The sequence below is a fragment of the Lepus europaeus genome, chromosome 3 (assembly GCF_033115175.1).
Source record: "Lepus europaeus isolate LE1 chromosome 3, mLepTim1.pri, whole genome shotgun sequence".
In the NCBI taxonomy this organism is placed as follows: Eukaryota; Metazoa; Chordata; class Mammalia; order Lagomorpha; family Leporidae; genus Lepus; species Lepus europaeus.
Window position 1 is genome coordinate 56,916,421 of NC_084829.1, and position 8,455 is coordinate 56,924,875.

General features: G+C 42.3%; 1 pseudogene; it reads right to left on the bottom strand.

Moving 5' to 3' along the window:
- Positions 1-306: 306 nt before the first annotated feature.
- Positions 307-4,765, bottom strand: LOC133756554 (large ribosomal subunit protein uL30-like; annotated as a pseudogene).
- Positions 4,766-8,455: the final 3,690 nt, after the last annotated feature.

The window sequence follows — 8,455 nt, forward strand, 5'->3', positions numbered from 1 at the left end:
CTAATGACAATTTTGTTCAACTTTCTATGGGCTGAAAATGTCTTTAGTTTGCTATAAATTTCGAAAGATTTTTTATGATGTAGAATTCTGGATTGGCTGCTCTGTTTTTTCCTCTCTTTTAGCACTTTAAAGTAGCATTCCATTAACTTTTGATATGATAATTTTAATGAGAAGTTATGTATTAGTCTTAGTGTTGCTATTTGAAGATCTAGTCTGAAACTTATATTTTCTTTCTTTTCATCTTCAATTTGAGTGTACTCAAGCTTATTTCTGGACAAGATTATAAAGATACCATAGCAGACACACTTAGTTCATCCTTCTAATGAATTTGTTGATTTGATCTTTCCTGTTGCCAGCAACTCTACCCTCTACAAACTGGGTGGTCTTTACTTCTTCCCACCTTGGGGAGAAGCTAATGTGAAGTGCTACAGGATGTTATTTGCTTCCTTAGACTGTTTTCCAACAGTGTAGACCTCCTGAATCAGATCTTCCATGCAGATGATACTGTAATTACCAAGAGAATGGGCAAAAAGAGTGTTAACCATCAAGGCAATTTGCTTCTTACTGATTTTGCCATAGCCATGCTTATAAATTAGCTCATTTACTAACATTCAGATTCATGCACCCCCAAGCAGTATATGGTTCCACAATCCTCAGCATGTTAATTGAAGCCTTGTTGAGCTTAACACAGGTGTCATGGAAGACCTCGCAAATGCAAAGAAGCTGCAATACTTTTCAGACCACAGGTTATCTCTGATCCAGATGACAAATGCCAATTTGGATTCTGCGGGTACTTAGAAGTTCCCAGCTTTTCTTTTCATCCTTTCCACCCAGATTTCAGGTCTGTACATCAGCCTGTATTTCTTGTGATGGTGCTTAGCTTTGGGGCTGGCATTGTGGTATAGCAGGTAAAGCCACCACATGCGAGCCTGGCATCCCATATGGGCACTGGTTTGTGTCCTGGCTGCTCCAGTTCCCACACAGCTTCTGGTGAATGGGGCTGAGAAAAACAGTGGAAAATGGTCCAAGTGCTTGTGCCCCTCACACCCATGCGGGAGAGCTGGAGGGAATTTGGGGCTCCTGGCTTGGGCCTGGCCCAGCCCCGGCCATTGCAGCCATCTGGGGAGTGAAGATCCATCTGGGGATGGAAGATCTCTCTCTGTTTCTGTCTCTCTTTCTCTGTAACTATGAATTTCAAATAAATTAGTAAATCTTCTTACCAAAATACAAATAAAATAAAAAGATAGTGCTTAGCTTGTTCATAGATAAACTTCCTCCTTGCCTTTTGAAGCATATTTTGAGCAGACTTGTTTCTCAGGCACTTAATCTTCAGCTCTATGAAATTCCTCCACTCTTTCTTAGATCTGACAATTTCTCTTGTTTTTCTTAAGATTTATTTATTTATTTGAAAGGCAGAGTTGCAGGGGCAGAGAGAAAGAGAGGTCTTCCATCCACTGGTTGACTCCTCAAATGGCCACAATGGCTGGAGATGGGCCATCCGAAGCCAGGAGCCTGGAGATCCTTTCAGGATTCCCAGTGGGTGCAGAGGCTCAAGGACTTGGGCCATCTTCTACTGCTTTCCCAAGCCATAGCAGAGAGCTGGAGTCCCCCGGACTCAAATGGCGACCATATGGGATGCTGGCACTGCAGGCGCCAGCTGGTTTCTGGCACGGCAGGCACCTTCTTCTCTTCACCACCCTCCATGGTTCCAGCCAGAAAGGAATGAAGCTTATGTTTTCTGTATGTCCAAACTTTGCATCTTCTCCATCACATAAAGTAGTAGTGTTATTGGCAGGAACCGTTATTGGTCTTCATCAGCATCTGGAATTATGCCCAGCACATCTACTTCGAATAGCTATTTCTGAAAGAATACAGAAATGAATGAACGAAACGTATATCATGAGCACAATGCAATGTGGAACACAACATAGCCACTTAACAGAGGGTAAATGAAAGAAGTTATTATTCCTTGACAGATCTCTACTCTTACTTATTTCTCAGTTTATAATGCATGTAGGCTATTGCACAGATCACTCTCTTACATTAAATTTAACCACTGCATAAGTATTTTCTCTTTTTTTCTTTACTTTCTTTTATTTACTTGACAGACAGTGAGAGAGAAGATAGAAAGAAAGGTCTTCTTTCCATTGGTTCACCCCCGAAATGGCCACTACGGCCGGAGCTACACCGATCCGAAGCCAGGAGCCAGGTGCTTACTCCTGGTTTCCCATGTGGGTGCAGGGGCCCAAGGACTTGGGCCATCCTCCACTGCCCTCCCTGGCCACAGCAGAGAGCTGGACTGGAAGAGGAGCAACCAGGACTAGAACCCGGTGCCCATATGAGATGCCGGCGCCACAGGTGGAGGATTAACCAAGTGAGCCACGGCACCGGCCCTATCTAAGTATTTTCTTAATCACTTTGGTAGTTCTGATAAGCTCTGTCTATACACCCGGACACTAATATCTGCAAATCAGATATTAGTATAAATAAGATTCTTTTCAAGTTACTTATTACCTTGAAGATGAGTCTAGCCAAAATGTATTGACACAGAAATTAAAAGCAGCTTCAGGTGATTTTAAGCAAATAAATAAAATGCTTCTTCTCAGAGAGGATCAGCATTAGCAACCATCCAGCCAGACTACAGATGAGTGAAAAACAGCTTCTCCTTGCCAAAGGGAAGGAAAGTATTGTGTTTTTTTTTTTTTTATTTTTATTTTTTTGACAGGCAGACTGGACAGTGAGAGAGAGACAGAAAGAAAGGTCTTCCTTCTTCCGTTGGTTCACCCCCCAATGGCTGCCGCGGCCGGCGCACTGCACCGATCCGAAGGCAGGAGCCAGGTGCTTCTCCTGGTCTCCCATGTGGGTGCAGGGCCCAAGGACTTGGGCCATCCTCCACTGCACTCCCAGGCCATAGCAGAGAGCTGGACTGGAAGAGGAGCGACCGGGACCCGGTGTGCCGGCGCCGCAAGGCGGAGGATTAGCCTATTGAGCTGCGGCGTCAGCCAAGTATTGTGTTTTAAGAGTGATTCCTTGGCCGGCACCGCAGTTCAATTGGCTAATCCTCTGCCTGCAGCGCCGGCACACCGGGTTCTAGTTCTAGTCGGGGCGCCGGATTCTGTCCCGGTTGCCCCTCTTTCAGGCCAGCTCTCTTCTGTGGCCCGGGAGTGCAGTTGAGGATGGCCCAAGTGCTTGGGCCCTGCACCCCATGGGAGACCAGGAGAAGCACCTGGCTCCTGCCATCGGATCAGCACGATGCACCGGCCACGGCAGCCATTGGGGGGTGAACAACGGAAGAAGGAAGACCTTTCTGTCTCTCACTGTCCACTCTGCCTGTCAAGAAAAAAAAAAAAAGAGTGATTACTGTATTTACCAGTTATTTTTTGCAGCTCAAGTGTTCTTGTCTATTTGCAAATAGTAAAGATCAACTTTAGGTTCACCATCATGACTACTTCAATGACTTCTTGATTTTCTACACACTGCTTTACAACATAGGAGGCAAACCCTTGAAGCTCAAATGCTTATCCAACCTCTAGTTCTTTAATAGAAAGATAAAAAAACACAGAGGCTGTGTATCAGGGAGAACTATTGTAGTGCCAAATCCAAAAAAGAGGGCAGAAAAGTACAGGAAAATGGAAAAACTGACCATTTGTTTCTGATTCAGTTCTAAAATTGGCTTCATCTTTAAATTCCCAGAACAATCGTTTGCCAACACATGCATGATTGGGTGCTCCAGAGTCCGTTATGTGATCTTCAGATAATCCACACCCTGGAATTTCTCTAATAATGGGAAGAGCTGACACCTGGCTTTGTATTTCTGTAACGTATCTCTAGGAGCACATTTTCTTAAAATCAGGAATATCAGGCCGGCGCTGCGGCTCACTAGGCTAATCCTCCGCCTTGCGGCGCCGGCACACCGGGTTCTAGTCCCGGTTGGGGCGCCGGAATCTGTCCCGGTTGTCCCCCTTCCAGGCCAGCTCTCTGCTGTGGCCAGGGAGTGCAGTGGAGGATGGTCCAAGTGCTTGGGCCCTGCACCCCATGGGAGACCAGGATAAGAACCTGGCTCCTGCCATCGGTTCAGTGCGGTGCGCCGGCCGCGGCGGCCATTGGAGGGTGAACCAGAGGAAGGAAGACCTTTCTCTCTGTCTCTCTCTTTCACTGTCCACTCTGCCTGTCAAAAAATTTAAAAAAATAAGAAAAAATAAAAATCAGGAATATCAATGAGTACATTACTTAAGTCATTTCTTTATTCAAAAAATAGGTGTTGTGTACCTGTTACATGTGTTGGTGCTTGAAAGAGGGCAGTAAACAATACAGGTAAAATCAGGATGATCACACAGCTTGCATGCAGTGAGAGAGCCTAAGAGTGACAGGGCCAGAACACTGTGAAAGTCACAGACAGGATCAGGAACGGGCAGGAGACGAGGTTGATAAGTTAGGGGTTGGCCTGATGATAGCAGGACAGAGTTGAATGGGTGGCCATGGAGAAGACAGTTTGAAACAAGAAACTTGGTAGCATTCATAATGAGGTAAATGATTTTCCAGAAACTGGGTGCATGGATACACCAGAACTTTCTGCAAACACACTTCTCAGTGTAATGACTGCCATGTAAGGCAGACAAGCAGAGAACGGCTCTAGCTTCATGGAAATTCCCACCAAGAGACCGCTCTTGATACCTGTTTCATGGAAGTCTCTGTTAATATGATAGCACGGGCAACTATTTGTTGGCTCTGGAAACTGTAATGCACTAAGAACTCCCAAGGCCATCTCATCCCATCCCTTACTAAGCCAATGAAGCAGACACATTTCACTTCCATGTAATAGATCAGGCCACAAAGCCTTGGAAAGGGAAATTTGCTCAAGTTCACAGAACTAATAAATCATGGAGCCAAGGTATTAACGTGCATCTGCCAGACAGATCTTTCAGAAAAGATCAACGTATGTGAATATACAGATGTTTTCAACAATTATTTATCCAGCACACATCATGGGTCAGGAACTACACTAAAATCATAGAGCCTCAGGGACCTTAAATACTTTATGGCCTAATCCTCTCATCTTAGGCATGAGAAAACCTAGATTCACGAAAGTTTTGAGGGACTTAGGAATGTGTCATACTATCTTTGTCAACCATGAATGGAAAAAAAAAGCTATAAAGGACACAGGATATAATAGATCCATGGATTTTTGTTTTAAAACATTAACAAAACAGACAAAAGGGTATTTAGCCTAGTGGTTAAGATACCTAAATCACATATCAGAATATCTGGGCTCAATTCCCAACTCTGGCTCCTGACTCCATCTTCCTGCCAATGCACACCCTTGGAGGCAGTGTAGATGTGTAGATGTCTAGTTGGGTTTCTGCCATCCACATGGGTAGCTGGGGACCAAACCAGGAGATGGAAGCTAGTAAGTCTCTCTCTCTCTCTCTCTCTCTCTCTCTCTCTCTCTCTCTCTATCTCTCTCTCTCCCCCTCCATCCTTCCCTTCATCTCTCTCTGCCTCTCAAATTAAAAATAAAAGGTCAGTCATGTAAATAGCCTACCAAAGTTATTTCTCTTCTCTTCAGTTAGTCACTCAGAATGAATATAAATTAGAGAAAAGTTTCATTCACGTCAATAATTAAATGACATTAACTCCCCTCTACCTCAATGCTTTCAGGGTGGATATTGCAGCCTTTATAACTTTGTATCTTTGCATTTGCACAGTGTTCTGAGGTGCCCTTCCTAGAATTACTTGCCAAGGTGTTTATAATGACTTTCTATCGACTGGTTGGAGACTGGTCTACTTAAAATGGCAACTTCAAGAAACAACCCCAATAAAGGACTCAGTTTTTCAATGAAATCAGAAAGACTTTAAACATTCCCCAAGTTGGCTCACCAAACACATGGAATTTGCAGTCGCAATGGCATCACATGAGGTGCATTCCCTGAATCAACATCTGGGTATGATTATCAGTTTGTTTTCATCTGGAATATTCATTTTTAGGGTCTGGTCCATGCTCCCCATTTGTTTAATGGAAGGTAAATAAGGTTCTGAGCACTTGAAATAACCCGTGGCAGACATCAACCTGGTTCAATTTTTTGGAAAGCACATAGAAAAAAAAATCCTCCATGAGTTAAATCACACTCGAATACTTTGGATAAATTGCAGTGTGGAAGGAGATTAGGTTAATACTAATTACTTAGTATGATGTTCTCTATGTAAACCACAAAGCCAAACCTTAACCTAGTTCCAGGAATTCTTGTTGATTTCTAGTTAATGTAGTATGACTAACAAGTCATGATTCATGTGACAGCCGTGGCCATAGTGGTTCTTGTTTTTGGTCAGTAAGAAATCAATGATCCAAAGCAGCCATTTTCAAGGTATGTCGCATAGAAAGTCAATATGAAATACAGGGAAAGAAATGAATTTTTAAAAATTCCTACAAGCAAATAGATTTTGCAAACCAGGTGAAAACTAAATGAATGTTCTTACTGACAGTGTTTTACAATGGTCTATTGTCTATCAGAATTGTACCTTTCCAAGCATATTGGAAAATAGCCTTTTTTTTTTTTTTTCATAGTAATCTCACCCTTATTTTTTCCTTATTGTGTGTGGTCAGGCTCTAGGTCCGGTACATAACCACTCTAAAATTTAGCTTTCTAATGAAAAAAAAAAGAATATTTTCCTCTCATGGGGTTATTAATTAAGTGAAAGTTTATATAGATGTGTAATTCTATACATCATAAAGTATTATATAAATGTCTCTGTTTTTAAGCAGTGCCACAGACTGGTGGTAAAAATCATTATACTTGCCTTTTCATGATTTTGCTAGATATATATACAGCCCTTCAGAGCTTGGAAGAAGGAAAACTTTGTCTTTCTTAGGCAGCCTCATTTCTGCTTAGGCTACTATGATTTCTATTCCTTACAATTTTTTCCACATCCTCATTATTTCCTCTGCCTCTCCACTTACTAACAGATCCACATACAGCGAATTTTCCCAAGTGTGAACTCTTGAATAAGCACAGGATTTAACAATGGTCAACAGATGTCACCAGTTTCAGTTCAGCACGACATCTCAGAGTCTTCACTATGCATCACAGTAGGAGTCTCCAAGTGTGAGTCCTAGTTTGCAGCATATTAGCCAAATTTATTTTACAGTGAAATTCCTTCTGCCCTGAACTATCCATGAGTACCAGTGACTTGCAAAACACACACACTTGGGAAAGCTGTGGTACAGGCATGGTAGAACTAAAATGATTTCAGTGCTAAAGACAAGGAGCATATCCCCAATATTCTCCCATTGTCCTTTGCTAGTGATCTGCAATGTAAGTATGGCACTTAAACTACAGTATTTAATTAGGGATAAATGTGCAAATTCAACCCAGTTTAATTAAATTATCTAAAGTGATGCTCACAATGTCACATCTAAACCATTTCACGGACAGAAAAGGCTGTAGTAATCTAAATTTCCCAGGGTTTGAAGTACCCAGATATATTGAATTTTGTTAATTCAGATATAATTGGGGGCTTAAATTATTTATAACATTTATAGCAATGCTTTTTAGGCTTTGTCAACTCAGTAAATAAACATAATGAAAGCAAAGCATTTTGATAATGGAGACGGCTCTGGAAGATTACCTTGTTTCTGTATTGCTCCCCAATGTACACTGGAAACTTAAAAAATATTATTCTTTCAGAGGCAGAGAGAGAGGGGGAGGGAGAGAGGGAGGGAGAGAAAGAGCACACACTCCAATTTACTAGCTCACTCCCCAAATGCCTGCAACAGCCAGAGCTGAGCCCTGGGGCTGGAGCCAGGATCTGGGAGCTTAGTCCCAGTGTCCCAAGTGTGGCATGGGTCCAAGAGCTTAAGCCATAACCTGCTGCCTCCCAGGATCTGCTTTGGCAGGAAGCTGGAATCAGGAGCTAGGGCTGAGAAATGAACTCAAGAACCGTGGTATGGGCTGCAGGTGTCTTAATCACTAGGCAAAATTCCTGTCTCTAGAAGCTATATTTTTTAATCCACATCATCTTGTTTTCTTGATCATATTTGTGTGATACAGCAGAATTTCAAGCATGACAACAATTATCATTATATGCATATCTTGTTATTAACTAACTTGCAACACTGAACAATCTTTGGACTGGACAACTCTCTGTATCACCTGAACTCCTTCTCACTCATCCCATCCTGAAACTGTAATCATAAGTGAGCCAGCCAGGATAGATGGCTGACCTGAATGTGGCAAATCAGATTCTTTCTCACTGGAATTTAGAAATGAAAACTAAATGTATGAGTCAGTTAGACAATGGTGATTCCTTGGATATTAATTTGGGGCCAAAGAAGACCAAAACTACACAACCCACTGAAATCAAATAACTCATCTATGAGACACAGATTCCATCACTGTATTAAAGACAAAATAAAATTCCTGAAACAAGATAGGAGGTCTTCTTTCATGTTTTCCAGGTA